Consider the following 13348-nt stretch of genomic DNA (forward strand, 5'->3'; position numbering starts at 1 on the left):
CTGCATTCAGGGACATCGGTAAAAATTACATTTGGATTACGTTCCGATATTAATTACCGCAAAAGAAAAGGCATACACAGAATTAAAAAGGTTGTGGCATTATAATATGATGTTTGTTAAGCTGTTACAATCAATTTTCTGCTGTAAAAACATACATCCAGGGAATTATGTAGATTTTTAGCTATGTGCTGTACATGATTGTGAATGCAACACAGGAACGCATGGAGGTGTTGCCCTTGGTGCTGATGCAATCACTTCTCCCTAGAGGAAAAAGAGATTTAAATCTGCAAAAATCTCAAAATAGGCAAATCCACCAGACTCAAATAATGATTTAAAAAAGTAAAAAAAAATGTTGCAACTTCCGAAATAAATCACCCAACTGAGGTCGCTTTTTTTTCTTTATAGTATTAGCCCAAAGTAATTTATTTCCTTACATTTCAGATTTCAGTGTAGGGAAACAGTTTAAAAGAAAATTTAAATGATGATGTTTACTCTTATTCTTGAAATATCCAAAGTTTGTGTTCAGCAGTGGGATAATTGTATTTATGAAGTTAAAATGTAAAGCTAAAGGGATAATAAGCAGGGTGGAGACATCCTGTTTTATTGACTTGTTATTAACCACAAGCTTAGATGTTCTTTTTTGTTTTTTTCCCCAAGGCAGGAATTTGTCATGGAATATGAGTCACTTTAAAATGCACTGGATAAAACAAAACCATTATTCTAAGGAAGCACAACCTATCTCTACTTGGAACATGTTCCAACAGTAATCACAGTAAGTTTTCCCTAAAACACCAGTAATCACACAAAGTAATTGTTATAGAAATTTTTGTGCAAAGTACTTTTTATCTATCCTTATTGCAGCTAAAGTGCAGGAGAACTTTTCTCATTTGGTCACTTTGCAACTAGAAACCTTTAATAAAATAATACTTAATATGTTTTATTTGGATTTTTGTGATAAGGAAAAATTAAACAGGTCTTGCCAAATTCTTTTCAATTTTCTGTATTTTTGATGGCCATGTTGCTTTGAGTTAATTTATTTGCATTTAGTTTCTTTGTTTATTCTTGTGCTTTGTTTATTTATTTTTTTTGTAGATTTGTATTTATTTTTCTTAGATTCTTGTTAAAATTTGTGAATGAAAACAATGAATACCAGCGTGAATAACTTTCCCAGGTCCTGTCCTGTGAGTTTAGCTTCATTTGCCCAGCAGCACAGAGCAGCCTCTGTTTGACGCTCTGGCTGTTATGTAACTGCTGATTTATATTCACAAAGTTTTGCTGCCGTGTATTCTCAGTGGCTAACCCGAACCTGCTGTTCTCAGACTGCAGACAAATACAGGAAGTGTGTCCAAATACGGAAGTTTACAAAGAGAACTCAGAACAGATGAAAGCAGACATTTTATGGACTCGTTTTTATTCAACATATGACATGTTACGAACCTTTACTGTAACTTCATATGGCTAACTGAATCTGTGAAAAGATGCAAAAATCCTGCTTGCTTGATTTCTCCCTAGTTCACTCATTGTAACCATGAAAAGTTTTTAATAAATTACTTTCCAGGACGTCTTATTTATTTACTACCTGAATGATACAGTCATGTCAGACTGGACCAAAACCATAAAGAACAGTTTAAACACCTTCTTGAATCTATGGAAGAGGATCTTAGGACTAAAGAGGAGATGCTAGTATAGAACATATTCACCATCATTTCTGTTTGTGATCATGTTAATTGGGGCCTGCCCATAGCAATGCATAAGGAGAGCAGTGACTGACTTGCAAGCAAGTCAGTCACTGCCTCCATGCATTACGCATGGCAGGCACCTATTGTTCTACCCAATAGAATGTCTCTTTATTGGGGTTTGCCCATAGCAATGCATAAGGAGAGCAGTGACTGACTTGGCGAAGCAAGTCAGTCACTGCCTCCATGCATTGCATGGCAGGCACCTATTGTTCTACACCCAATAGAATGTCCATAGCAATGCATAGAGAGCAGTGACTGACCGGTAAGTCAGTCACTGCCTCCATGCATTGCATGGCAGGCACCTATTGTTCTACACCCAATAGAATGTTTTTTATTATTGGGGTTTGCCCATAGTAATGCATAAGGAGAGCAGTGACTGACTTGGCGGCTAAGTCAGTCACTGCCTCCATGCATTGCATGGCAGGCACCTATTGTTCTACACCCAATAGAATGTCTTTATTATATTTATTATTCTTCCTCAGCACGCGGCTCGCATCGCCATGTACAGCCCACCCACAAAAGTGGTATCAAACGTATGCGGCTCGCTCCTCGGAGGGAGCTATTACTTTTGGTGGATTTGGAGTTACCATGGCGACGTAAAAAGCAAAAACGACCCCAAAATCACTAACGAGCTCACCAGGTGCAAGTCTCTGTCGTCAAGGACGAGGCAACCAGTAAATCCTGAAAATACCCTATTTTTGAGGATTTTCTGTGTCGTCATAACTTTATGTAGAAACGCCATTCAAACTTCATTTTGTAGATACGTCTGATCTCTTTTAAAGTGAAGACAGCAATATGTATTATGGTTTGTCCACAACTTCTTTCTAAGCGACCCAAAGTTTTTGATTTTTGGAAAAATCAGAGTGTGAAGGTCGCCCGCTTAGAGTGAGAGTCAGAGCGACATTTTGACCCCAAATCATTTTTTAACTCGCCTCACGCCACAAATATTGCATGATTGGTATCAAACTTGGTCATGACATTGATACGCGTGCCTGCTCCGTCAAATGTTTTCAAAAATTATCTAGCGCTTACAGTTTTCTCTCAGGTGCTTCAGAGCAAAGTCATGCGCCAGGGTAGCAGACAGATCTCACTGATTCACTTCCATGTATTTCTGAAAAATTTCAGACCTTGGCACACACTTTTTTTATCTCATCGCTGTTAATACTGTGAGTGAGGTAGAGATATGAATGGCGGGACTATGTGAGACGACAAATAGCCCTCTCATATGCTTCAAACGGTTTTCGAATATGTATTACGGTTCCTAACGGAAACAGTTTTTTGCAATGCTTTTTTAGTCAAACTGGCTGGCTCAAACAGAGAATTGTCTCCACCTGGATGTCTCACTCACAGCTGGCAGAGAGGATTATTTACCATGGCAACGGAACCCAGAGCAGGGAGAGCTGCTGAGGACTACAAATACGCATCACTGTAGTTCTAACTACTAGTTCAGTTAAAACAGAGGAGGACTGAGCTGGCCTTTAGAACAACTTGCTGCTATGGGCTGTATATAACTAATTTAACCCTGTCACTGTTACACATGGGATGAGTCTCTTTGAAATGAAGCTTACTGAAAATTTCAAAATAAAAGCCCTTGAAAATTTTTACATCAGGTCATTGCTTTTTGAGCGTTATATGACTGATTTAATCCAATGACTGTTACACATGGGATGACTTTGACCCTTTCAAATGAAGCTTAACAAAATTTCAAAATAAAAGCCTTGGGAATTTTTACATCATGTAATTGCTCTTTTGGCTTTATGTGACTGGTTTATCCAAAGCACTCTTACACATTGGATTAGTGTGGGCATTTAATATGAAGCTTACTGCAAATTTCAAAATAAAAGCCTCAAAATGCCCCTTCTGACAGTGCACCGCCGAGGCGTGTGCAGTGATATCATTCTGCATTATCTGTTTATCCGAGGTTAGGGAACTGCCTTGCGCAGCAAGGCAGTTCATTAGCATTAGCCTTTTAGCTTAAATAAGCTATTTTCTATTTTTCAGACTTATTAGCCATGTTTAGTATACTTAATGGAGTAAGTAAATGACACTAAACATACTAAAGATACCCACATGCTACTGAAAGTATTTATGCTTACATTAGCATATTTGCTCATTTTAGCTAATACACTTACTTTATCATACTGAATGTTGCATGTCCAGCTTACTTAACATTCTTGTGATTCTCCACATGCTATTGATTACATTGCAGTTTATTTAGCATTGATGCTAATTGTTAGCATCAGAACGCTGGGTCCAAACCGACGGGCACACTTTGGCAGGCCCCAGTTAAATTTCTTCAGGAATTTTCTAGTTATTTATTTATTATTCTTCCACACCGAATGCGGCTCGCACTGCTGCAGCCCACCCACAAAAGTGGTATCAAACGCGTGCTCGATCCCGGAGGTGTGCTATTACTTATGGTGGATTTGGAGTTACCATGGCGACGTAAAAAGCAAAAAACGCCCCCAAAATCACTAACGAGCTCCCCCGGTGCAAGTCTCGTCCGTCAAGGATGAGGCAACCAGTAAATCCTGAAAATACCCTATTTTTGAGGATTTTCTGTGTCGTCATAACTTTATGTAGAAACGCCATTCAAACTTCATTTTGTAGATACGTCCGTGATCTCTTTTAAAGTGAAGACAGCACGTCAATATGTATTATGGTTTGTCCACAACTTCTTTCTAAGCGACCCAAAGTTTTTGATTTTTGGAAAAATCAGAGGGTGAAGGCGCCCGCTTAGAGTGAGAGTCAGAGCGACATTTTGACCCCAAATCATTTTTTAACTCGCCCTCACGCCACAAATATTGCATGATTGGTATCAAACTTGGTCATGACATTGATACGCTGCGGCCTGCTCCGTCAAATGTTTTCAAAAATTATCTAGCGCTTACAGTTTTCTCTCCAGGTGCTTCAGAGCAAAGTCATGCGCCAGGGTAGCAGACAGATCTCACTGATTCACTTCCATGTATTTCTGAAAAATTACAGACCTTGGCACACACTTTTTTTATCTCATCGCTGTTAATACTGTGAGTGAGGTAGAGATATGAATGGCGGGACTATGTGAGACGACAAATAGCCCTCTCATATGCTTCAAACGGTTTTCGAATATGTATTACGGTTCCTTAACGGAAACAGTTTTTTGCAATGCTTTTTTTAGTCAAACTGGCTGGCTCAAACAGAGAATTGTCTCCCCCTGGATGTCTCACTCACAGCTGGCAGAGAGGATTATTTACCATGGCAACGGAACCCAGAGCAGGGAGAGCTGCTGAGGACTACAACTACGCATCACTGTAGTTCTAACTAGTAGTTCAGTTAAAACAGAGGAGGACTGAGCTTTTAGAAAACTTGCTGCTATGGGCTGTATATAACTAATTTAACCCTGTCACTGTTACACATGGGATGAGTTTGGCCCCTTTGAAATGAAGCTTACTGAAAATTTCAAAATAAAAGCCCTTGAAAATTTTTACATCAGGTCATTGCTTTTTGAGCGTTATATGACTGATTTAATCCAATGACTGTTACACATGGGATGACTTTGACCCTTTCAAATGAAGCTTAACAAAATTTCAAAATAAAAGCCTTTGGGAATTTTTACATCATGTAATTGCTCTTTTTGGCTTTATGTGACTGGTTTATCCAAAGCACTCTTACACATTGGATTAGTGTGGGCATTTAATATGAAGCTTACTGCAAATTTCAAAATAAAAGCCTCAAAATGCCCTTCTGATAGTGCACCGGAGGCGTGTGCAGTGATATCATTCTGCATTATCTGTTTATCCGAGGTTAGGGAACTGCCTTGCAGCAAGGCAGTTCATTAGCATTAGCCTTTTAGCTTAAATAAGCTATTTTCTATTTTTCAGACTTATTAGCCATGTTTAGTATACTTAATGGAGTAAGTAAATGACAGTAAACATTCTAATGATACCCACATGCTACTGAAAGTATTTATGCTTACATTAGCATATTTGCTCATTTTAGCTAATACACTTACTTTATCATACTGAATGTTGCATGTCCAGCTTACTTAACATTCTTGTGATTCTCCACATGCTATTGATTACATTGCAGCTTTTAGCATTGATGCTAATTGTTAGCATCACAACGCTGGGTCCAAACCGACGGGCACACTTTGGCAGGCCCCAGTTAAATTTCTTCAGGAATTTTCTAGTTGGGGTTTGCCCATAGCATAAGGAGAGCAGTGACTGACTTGGCAAGCAAGTCAGTCACTGCCTCCATGCATTGCATGGCAGGCACCTGTTCTACACCCAATAGAATGTTTCTTTATTATTATTTATTATTCTTCCGTTACCGTTAATGCGGCTGCATCACTGCGAGCCCACCCACAAAAGTGGTATCAAAACGCGGCTCGTTCCCGGGAAGGAGCTATTAATTTTGGTGGTTTTTGGTGTTACCTTGGCGACTAAAAAAGAAAAAAACGACCCCAAAATCACTAACGAGCTCACCAGGTGCAAGTCTCGTCAAGGACGAGGCAACCAGTAAATCCTGAAAATACCCTATTTTTGAGGATTTTCTGTGTCGTCATAACCTTATGTAGAAACGCCTATTCAAACTTCATTTTGTAGATACGTCCGTGATCTCTTTTAAAGTGAAGACAGCACGTCAATATGTATTATGGTTTGTCCACAACTTCTTTCTAAGCGACCCAAAGTTTTTGATTTTGGAAAAATCAGAGTGTGAAGGCCGCTCCGCTTAGAGTGAGAGTCAGAGTGAAATTTTGACCCCAAATCATTTTTAACTCGCCCTCACGCTCACAAATATTGCATGATTGGTATCAAACTTGGTCATGACATTGATACGCGTGCCTGCTCCGTCAAATGTTTTCAAAAATTATCTAGCGCTTACAGTTTTCTCTCCAGGTGCTTCAGAGCAAAGTCATGCGCCAGGGTAGCAGACAGATCTCACTGATTCACTTCCATGTATTTCTGAAAAATTTCAGACCTTGGCACACACTTTTTTATCTCATCGCTGTTAATACTGTGAGTGAGGTAGAGATATGAATGGCGGGACTATGTGAGACGACAAATAGCCCTCTCATATGCTTCAAACGGTTTTCGAATATGTATTACGGTTCCCAAACGGGAAACAGTTTTTTGCAATGCTTTTTTTAGTCAAACTGGCTGGCTCAAACAGAGAATTGTCTCCCCCTGGATGTCTCACTCACAGCTGGCAGAGAGGATTATTTACCATGGCAACGGAACCCAGAGCAGGGAGAGCTGCTGAGGACTACAAATACGCATCACTGTAGTTCAACTACTAGTTCAGTTAAAACAGAGGAGGACTGAGCTGGCCTTTACAACAACTTGCTGCTATGGGCTGTATATAACTAATTTAACCCTGTCACTGTTACACATGGGATGAGTCTAGCCCTTTGAAATGAAGCTTACTGAAAATTTCAAAATAAAAGCCCTTGAAAATTTTTACATCAGGTCATTGCTTTTTTGAGCGTTATATGACTGATTTAATCCAATGACTGTTACACATGGGATGACTTTGACCCTTTCAAATGAAGCTTAACATAAATTTCAAAATAAAAGCCTTGGGAATTTTTACATCATGTAATTGCTCTTTTTGGCTTTATGTGACTGGTTTATCCAAAGCACTCTTACACATTGGATTAGTGTGGGCATTTAATATGAAGCTTACTGCAAATTTCAAAATAAAAGCCTCAAAATGCCCCTTCTGATAGTGCATCACGAGGCGTGCAGTGATATCATTCTGCATTATCTGTTTATCCGAGGTTAGGGAACTGCCTTGCGCAAGGCAGTTCATTAGCATTAGCCTTTTAGCTTAAATAAGCTATTTTCTATTTTTCAGACTTATTAGCCATGTTTAGTATACTTAATGGAGTAAGTAAATGACAGTAAACATTCTAATGATACCCCACATGCTACTGAAAGTATTTATGCTTACATTAGCATATTTGCTCATTTTAGCTAATACACTTACTTTATCATACTGAATGTTGCATGTCCAGCTTACTTAACATTCTTGTGATTCTCCACATGATATTGATTACATTGCAGCTTTTTAGCATTGATGCTAATTTAGCATCAGAACGCTGGGTCCAAACCGACGGGTCACACTTTGGCAGGCCCCAGTTAAATTTCTTCAGGAATTAATGCATAAGGAGAGCAGTGACTGACTTAGCAAGTCAGTCACTCCTCCATGCATTGCATGGCAGGCACCTATTGTTCTACACCCAATAGAATGTTTCTTTAATTATTATTTATTATTCTTCCGTTATCAAGTTAATGCGTGCTCGACCGCTAAGCCCACCCACAAAAGTGGTATCAAACGGCTCGCTCCCCGGAAGGAGCTATTACTTTTGGTGGGATTTGGAGTTACCATGGCGACGTAAAAAGCAAAAAACGACCCCAAAATCACTAACGAGCTCACCAGGTGCAAGTCTCGTCGTCAAGGGGACGAGGCAACCAGTAAATCCTGAAAATACCCTATTTTTGAGGATTTTCTGTGTCGTCATAACCTTTATGTAGAAACGCCATTCAAACTTCATTTTGTAGATACGTCTGTGATCTCTTTTAAAGTGAAGACAGCACGTCAATATGTATTATGGTTTGTCCACAACTTCTTTCTGTTTACCCAAAGTTTTTGATTTTGGAAAAATCAGAGGTGAAGGTCGCTCCGCTAGAGTGAGAGTCAGAGTGACATTTTGACCCCAAATCATTTTTAACTCGCCCTCACGCTCACAAATATTGCATGATTGGTATCAAACTTGGTCATGACATTGATACGCTGCGTGCTTCCGGGTCAAATGTTTTCAAAAATTATCTAGCGCTTACAGTTTTCTCTCCAGGTGCTTCAGAGCAAAGTCATGCGCCAGGGTAGCAGACAGATCTCACTGATTCACTTCCATGTATTTCTGAAAATTTCAGACCTTGGCACACACTTTTTTTATCTCATCGCTGTTAATACTGTGAGTGAGGTAGAGATATGAATGGCGGGACTATGTGAGACGAAATAGCCCTCTCATATGCTTCAAACGGTTTTCGAATATGTATTACGGTTCCTAACGGGAAACAGTTTTTGCAATGCTTTTTTTAGTCAAACTGGCTGGCTCAAACAGAGAATTGTCTCCCCCTGGATGTCTCACTCACAGCTGGCAGAGAGGATTATTTACCATGGCAACGGAACCCAGAGCAGGGAGAGCTGCTGAGGACTACAAATACGCATCACTGTAGTTCTAACTACTAGTTCAGTTAAAACAGAGGAGGACTGAGCTGGCCTTTAGAAAAACTTGCTGCTATGGGCTGTATATAACTAATTTAACCCTGTCACTGTTACACATGGGATGAGTTTGGCCCTTTGAAATGAAGCTTACTGAAAATTTCAAAATAAAAGCCCTTGAAAATTTTTACATCAGGTCATTGCTTTTTTGAGCGTTATATGACTGATTTAATCCAATGACTGTTACACATGGGATGACTTTGACCCTTTCAAATGAAGCTTAACAAAAATTTCAAAATAAAAGCTTTGGCAATTTTTACATCATGTAATTGCTCTTTTTGGCTTTATGTGACTGGTTTATCCAAAGCACTCTTACACATTGGATTAGTGTGGGCATTTAATATGAAGCTTACTGCAAATTTCAAAATAAAAGCCTCAAAATGCCCCTCTGGACAGTGCAGGCGGTGCAATGATATCATTCTGCATTATCTGTTTATCCGAGGTTAGGGAACTGCCTTGCGAGCAAGGCAGTTCATTAGCATTAGCCTTATTGCTTAAATAAGCTTTTACCTATTTTCAGACTTATTAGCCATGTTTAGTATACTTAATGGAGTAAGTAAATGACAGTAAACATTCTAATGATACCCCACATGCTACTGAAAGTATTTATGCTTACATTAGCATATTTGCTCATTTTAGCTAATGCACTTGCTTTATCATACTGAATGTTGCATGTCCAGCTTACTTAACATTCTTGTGATTCTCCACATGCTATTGATTACATTGCAGTTTATTTAGCATTGATGCTAATTGTTAGCAAACGCTCTGGGTCCAAACCGGCCGGGCACACTTTGGCAGGCCCCAGTTAAATTTCTTCAGGAATTTTCTAGTTGGGGCCTGCCCATAGCTAATCATAAGGAGAGCAGTGACTGACTTGACTTGAAGCAAGTCAGTCACTACTATCCATACATACATAACACCTATTGTTCTACACCCAATAGAATGTTTCTTTATTTGGGGCCTGCCCATAGCAATGCATAAGAGCAGTGACTGACTTGCGAAGCAAGTCAGTCACTACTCCTCATACGACATGGCACCTATTGTTCTACACCCAATAGAATGTCTCTTTATTATTATTATTTATTCTTCCGTCTCCGTTAATGCGGCTCGCACAAAAGTGGTATCAAAGCGTGCGGCTCGAACCCGGCATTGGAGCTATTACTTTTGGTGGGATTTGGAGTTACCATGGCGGCGTAAAAAGCAAAAACGACCCCAAAATCACTACGAGCTCACCAGGTGCAAGTCTGCGTCGTCAAGGGGACGAGGCAACCAGTAAATCCTGAAAATACCCTATTTTGAGGATTTTCTGTGTCGTCATAACTTTATGTAGAAAGCCATTCAAACTTCATTTTGTAGATCGTCCGTGATCTCTTTTAAAGTGAAGACAACCGTCAATATGTATTATGGTTTGTCCACAACTTCTTTCTAAGCGACCCAAAGTTTTTGATTTTGGAAAAATCAGAGTGTGAAAGCCGCTCCGCTAGAGTGAGAGTCAGGCGACATTTTGACCCCAAATCATTTTTAACTCGCCCTCACGCTCACAAATATTGCATGATTGGTATCAAACTTGGTCATGACATTGATACGCGTGCCTGCTCCGGTCAAATGTTTTAAAAATTATCTAAGCGCTTACAGTTTTCTCTCCAGGTGCTTCAGAGCAAAGTCATGCGCCAGGGTAGCAGACAGATCTCACTGATTCACTTCCATGTATTTCTGAAAAATTTCAGACCTTGGCACACACTTTTTATCTCATCGCTGTTAATACTGTGAGTGAGGTAGAGATATGAATGGCGGGACTATGTGAGGCGACAAATAGCCCTCTCATATGCTTCAAGCGGTTTTGAATATGTATTACGGTTCCCGAGCAGGAAACAGTTTTTTGCAATGCTTTTTAGTCAAACTGGCTGGCTCAAACAGAATTGTCTCCCCTGGATGTCTCACTCACAGCTGGCAGAGAGGATTATTTACCATGGCAGCGGAACCCAGAGCAGGGAGAGCTGCTTAGGACTACAAATCGCATCACTGTAGTTCTAACTAGTAGTTCAGTTAAAACAGAGGAGGACTGAGCTGGCCTTTAGAAAAACTTGCTGCTATGGGCTGTATATAACTAATTTAACCCTGTCACTGTTACACATGGGATGAGTCTAGCCCTTTGAAATGAAGCTTACTGAAAATTTCAAAATAAAAGCCCTTGAAAATTTTTACATCAGGTCATTGCTTTTTTGAGCGTTATATGACTGATTTAATCCAATGACTGTTACACATGGGATGACTTTGACCCTTTCAAATGAAGCTTAACAAAAATTTCAAAATAAAAGCCTTGGGAATTTTTACATCATGTAATTGCTCTTTTGGCTTTATGTGACTGGTTTATCCAAAGCACTCTTACACATTGGATTAGTGTGGGCATTTAATATGAAGCTTACTGCAAATTTCAAAATAAAAGCCTCAAAATGCCCCTCTGGACAGTGCACCTGCAGTGATATCATTCTGCATTATCTGTTTATCCGAGGTTAGGGAACTGCCTTGCGCAGCAAGGCAGTTCATTAACATTTAACCTTTTAGCTTAAATAAGCTATTTTCTATTTTTCAGACTTATTAGCCATGTTTAGTATACTTAATGGAGTAAGTAAATGACAGTAAACATTCTAATGATACCCCACATGCTACTGAAAGTATTTATGCTTACATTAGCATATTTGCTCATTTAGCTAATACACTTACTTTATCATACTGAATGTTGCATGTCCAGCTTACTTAACATTCTTGTGATTCTCCACATGCTATTGATTACATTGCAGCTTTCTTTAGCATTGATGCTAATTGTTAGCATCAAACGCTGGGTCCAAACCGGCGGGCACACTTTGGCAGGCCCCAGTTAAATTTCTTCAGGAATTTTCTAGTTGGGGCCTGCCCATAGTAATGCATAAGGAGAGCAGTGACTGACTTGCGAAGCAAGTCAGTCACTACCTCCATCATTACATGGCAGGCACCTATTGTTCTACACCCAATAGAATGTTTCTTTAATCGTATTATTTATTATTCTTCCGTTACCGTTAATGCGGCTCGTGCCGCTCTTGAGCCCACCCACAAAAGTGGTATATCAAAGCGTGCGGCTCGTTCCGGGAAGGAGCTATTACTTTTGGTGGGATTTGGAGTTACCATGGCGGCGTAAAAGCAAAAAACGACCCCAAAATCACTAACGAGCTCACCAGGTGCAAGTCTCTCTCGTCGTCAAGGGGGCGAGGCAACCAGTAAATCCTGAAAATACCCTATTTTGAGGATTTTCTGTGTCGAAATCATAACTTTATGTAGAGCGCCATTCAAACTTCATTTTGTAGATCGTCCGTGATCTCTTTTAAAGTGAAGACAGCACGTCAATATGTATTATGGTTTGTCCACAACTTCTTTCTAAGCGACCCAAAGTTTTGATTTTGGAAAAATCAGAGTGTGAAGGCGCTCCGCTAGAGTGAGAGTCAGAGTGAAATTTTGACCCCAAATCATTTTTAACTCGCCCTCACGCTCACAAATATTGCATGATTGGTATCAAACTTGGTCATGACATTGATGCGTGCCTGCTCGGTCAAATGTTTTCAAAAATTATCTAAGCTTACAGTTTTCTCTCCAGGTGCTTCAGAGCAAAGTCATGCGCCAGGGTAGCAGACAGATCTCACTGATTCACTTCCATGTATTTCTGAAAAATTTCAGACCTTGGCACACACTTTTTTATCTCATCGCTGTTAATACTGTGAGTGAGGTAGAGATATGAATAATGGCGGGACTATGTGAGGCGACAAATAGCCCTCTCATATGCTTCAAAGCGGTTTTTTGAATATGTATTACGGTTCCCGAGCAGGAAACAGTTTTTTGCAATGCTTTTTTAGTCAAACTGGCTGGCTCAAACAGAGAATTGTCTCCCCTGGATGTCTCACTCACAGCTGGCAGAGGATTATTTACCATGGCGGAACCCAGAGCAGGAGAGGTGCTGAGGACTACAAAATCGCATCACTGTAGTTGAACTACTAGTTCAGTTAAAACAGAGGAGGACTGAGCTGGCCTTTAGAAAAACTTGCTGCTATGGGCTGTATATAACTCATTTAACCCTGTCACTGTTACACATGGGATGAGTCTAGCCCTTTGAAATGAAGCTTACTGAAAATTTCAAAATAAAAGCCCTTGAAAATTTTTACATCAGGTCATTGCTTTTTTGAGCATTATATGACTGATTTAATCCAATGACTGTTACACATGGGATGACTTTGACCCTTTCAAATGAAGCTTAACAAAAATTTCAAAATAAAAGCCTTGGGAATTTTTACATCATGTAATTGCTCTTTTTGGCT

This window comes from Gambusia affinis, linkage group LG12, assembly GCF_019740435.1.
Source record: "Gambusia affinis linkage group LG12, SWU_Gaff_1.0, whole genome shotgun sequence".
NCBI lineage: Eukaryota > Metazoa > Chordata > Actinopteri > Cyprinodontiformes > Poeciliidae > Gambusia > Gambusia affinis.